Here is a 3,892-nt window from a genome sequence, read left to right as displayed (position 1 = left end):
TGAGTGGTTAAGCAGTAGTAACACTGGGAAGTAGGTAGTGGACCATGGGTTAGTTAGAAGGGTCCACGGGTATAAAGGGTAAAAGCTTGTAACAGAGGGATTCATTGTGAATAATACTCATTCAGTTTACTCTCTCTCTTTCTCTCTTCCATGGAGGTCAGGTCCCCTTGAAGTGACCAACATCTTTCTCTGCTTAATCTATTAGAAAAAACCTTAACATTTGTTATCAGAGCCTCTGATCCTTTCACACCACCACGACAAAAACCCATTCCACTTCACAAAATTCAGAGAAACAGAATTCAGAGAAAATTGCGGCTTTACTGAGGATCTTTGAGAATCATGAACATGCATTACAAGAAATCCAGAAGAAATTGCAAACCATTATTGGGTTCATGCAAAAGGTTGCTAAAACAGAGGAAAAACACCAACAGATCCTAAATTCAGGTTCTCGAGCTCTTCTTATCAACAATAATGGGGGAATTTTAGAGTCTTCACCCCTCAATTCTATTAAGAACCTAAGATTGGGCTTTCCAAGATTCCATGGAGAAGACCCCACTTGTTGGATTTATAAGGCCAACCAATTTTTCTCATATCATAACACTCCAGAGCACCAGAAGGTGATGATGGCTTCGTATCATCTTGAGGAAGAAGCTCTTATTTGGTGTCACTGCTTATGATGATCCCATGGAGGCTTTTACTAGACTCAAACAGACTTTCACTATGATGGCTTACAAAGGTAACTTCGAAATTCTGTCAAATAGAATCTTGGATTTATCTGAGACACACAAATTAAGATGTTTTCTAAGTGGGTTAAAGGATGAAATCAGATTACTTTTAGGATGTTGGTTCCTAAAACTCTTAATGAGGCTTTTGGGTTGGCAAAAATTCAAGTTGATATAAGTCAAGATTCAAGAATATACAAGCTGGAGAAAGAAGAGTTCAGAAATTGCCTGGTTTAACCGATCGAGAAACAGGCTCGACCGATTGAAATACAATTTTTTAGAATTCTATTTCAACTCAAACTCTACTTAAACGTATTGGGTTTCAAGTAAAACACTCCTAATATATAAAGGAAACCCTAAGCATGTTTTTACAAGGCTTTTCAGAGAGAGAAGAGTGTGCTTCTTTGGTATCTAGGGTTTTGTACCCAAAAAGTTCTTTCATGTCTTCTACCAGTGTTATTTCTTAAAGAATCTCAAGATTCGGTGTTGTAGAAGTTGCTGCCTTCTCTAGTCATCAAAGGTGATGATGATCTAAACCTTCAAGGGTGGTCTTGGAGTCACAAACAGGAGAGTTTGTGTTGCTAAACTTTTGAGTGGGATCTTTAAGTCACAAATGTGGGTATTTGTGTTTTGCAAAGGCTAAGAAAAGAAATAGTTCGTAGACTCGGAGTTGTCACGTGATCATGGTAGTAAGTTTTCTACTTGAGGTAGCAGTAAAATGTCAGTGGTTTAAGACTTATCGTATAAACTTCAATTCTTTTATAGTGGATTTATTTTACCTTGAGAATAGTTAGGTTAAATCCTCCCTAGGTTTTTTATCGGTTTGGTTTTCCTAGGTTATCATATTGTTGTGTTATTTATTATTCCGTCGTTTTACATGATATGATTGTTATTGTTTTAACCTAGTTTTGAATAATAAACTTAAGTATTCACTTGGTTAATTAATTAGGTTAACCAATCTAGTTAACAGGGGTCTAAAAACGTATAGAAATATATATATATATATATATATATATTTTTAAATATGAGAAAAGAAAACTTCTATAAAATTTTTATAATTAATAATAATTATTTGTTAATAATTAACTTTTTATATTTTTCATAAAAGTGATATTAAAATTTCCATAAAATGATTCATTAACAAATGTATTAAGAGCATCCATTAACCGAACCATTGTTTGTTTACAAGTGAGATCATTAATTTAAGTATTCTCAATGTAACTACTAAAGATCTTTTGGCATAAGAGCAATACTACTACAACCACAAACTATTTTACAATATTTTTACAAATTGTTAACATAACAAATTTTTACTGTTTCTTATTTAGACTCGCCACTAACATATTTTTTCACTTATCAATAACTACTTATTAACTTCTCAAAAAAAAAAAAAAAACCCACTTATTACGCCAATAATTTGTAAAATAGTTTTTATCTTTAAGATTTTCCTTTGCTTAATTCACAAGATGACTAGTAACTAGTTTGATAGTACATTCACTTGTTGGATTTCTACGTACAAATGCTATATATAAATACATTCATAACTGCTAAAGGCTAAAGCTAATCGGCATAAGAGCAACCACACCAGCTCATGGACAGTCTTCTAAAATACAAAAAGTGCTCAATTTTACACATTTTAACCCAAAACCCTCACATCAGTCTTTGTAAAAATGTCTAAATATGCACAATGGTCTTGCAAATGAACAATAATTGTGTATATATACATGGTTATTGTTCACCGTGTAAATATTTTTTTATTCTTTTTTTCTCTCTCCTCTCTTCACCTCATTCTCTTTTCCTTTCTCTCTCCTCTCACGGTTACTGTTTACAGTGTTAAAAAAATGAATATTTTTTTTGAATAAATGTGTATAATAGACAAACTGATGTTGGTGTTTTGTAACAATAGGTGTGTAAAATAGAAAAAGTAAGTTTTAGATGTGCAAAATAAAATTATTTTTGCATATACTGATGTGGATGCTCTAATACCTACAAAAGCAATTTTCTCTCTCTCTCTTTTTTTTTTTTTTGGAGAAAGAAAACATGAATTTTTATTAAGAAAAACTAGCTAAATCAGCTTGAACTACAAAAAGAAACTGTGGCAAATCATCTTCCATCTACCCATGAAAGTCTGGAAATATGTACAGCATACCTGGTAAAATTATGGGCAACCTTACATGACAGTAACTCAGTATCATCGATCAATCTGGAAATTAAGACCTATGAATCCCCCTCAAGAACAACTCATCTAATCCCAAGTTCTAAAGCAAACTGAAGGGTCTTGGAAGCAGCTAAGGCTTCTATGTCTTCTGGTGTATGAACCTGGGGAAGTTGCTGCGGTAGAGGAGCAAGCACCAAGCCGTTTTTGTCACGAACAACCACACCAATACCTGACCTGTCCACCTCTGAGAAAACAGCACCATCAAAATTAATCTTGACCCAATCATTCGAAGGAGGCTTCCAGTAGGCACGGGATTGTGGAGGGCTACGCGGTGGTCGTGGATGGGTAGATAGAAACTCATCCAGACGTGCCTTACTCACTTGGGATAGCTGATGAAGATTGTAGCTCGGCTGAGAGACTCGGGTTTGGTTCCAAATTGACCACACCATAAAAGCAAAGAGTTCAGGGTGTTGATGCTCCTTCAAAATCCATGACATCAACTCTTTGAAATCCAAAAATTGAGTGGTCATGCGAAAAGCCCATAACTGCATATCAGACCATACAATATCAAGCTCAAGGCACACCCAAAGAGTGAGGAGAATCTGTTCTGGTGTGTCACAACTTCATTGACAGGTAGGATCAGAAATTACTGTTAGTCTAACCAAATTCACTTTCGTAGGTAGCAAATTTCGGCATTCTCTCCAAATAAAATTCTTCACCTTGTTGGGTACTTGTAAAGACCAAATCCCCTTCCATAGTTATTTATCCTGGATATCGGATTCTACATGTTGCTCTAAAATCTGCCTCTTCCTTCAGAAAACGATAGCCAGACTTGCAGGTATATTTCCCATCTTTTGCGAGAGGCCAAAGCACTATATCCCGAATCAACCCGTGCAAGAGGGGTTGCTTTAATTAAGTCAGCTTCTTGTGGTGCAAAAATACCATCAATCAGAGTATAGTTCCATTGCCTTGACTCTGCCTCTATCAGGATATCAACTGTAGCATCCTCCAT

Source organism: Quercus suber, unplaced genomic scaffold (assembly GCF_002906115.3).
Source record: "Quercus suber isolate HL8 unplaced genomic scaffold, Cork oak 2.0 scaffold_72, whole genome shotgun sequence".
Taxonomy (NCBI): Eukaryota; Viridiplantae; Streptophyta; class Magnoliopsida; order Fagales; family Fagaceae; genus Quercus; species Quercus suber.
This window is presented reverse-complemented; position numbering follows the sequence as displayed.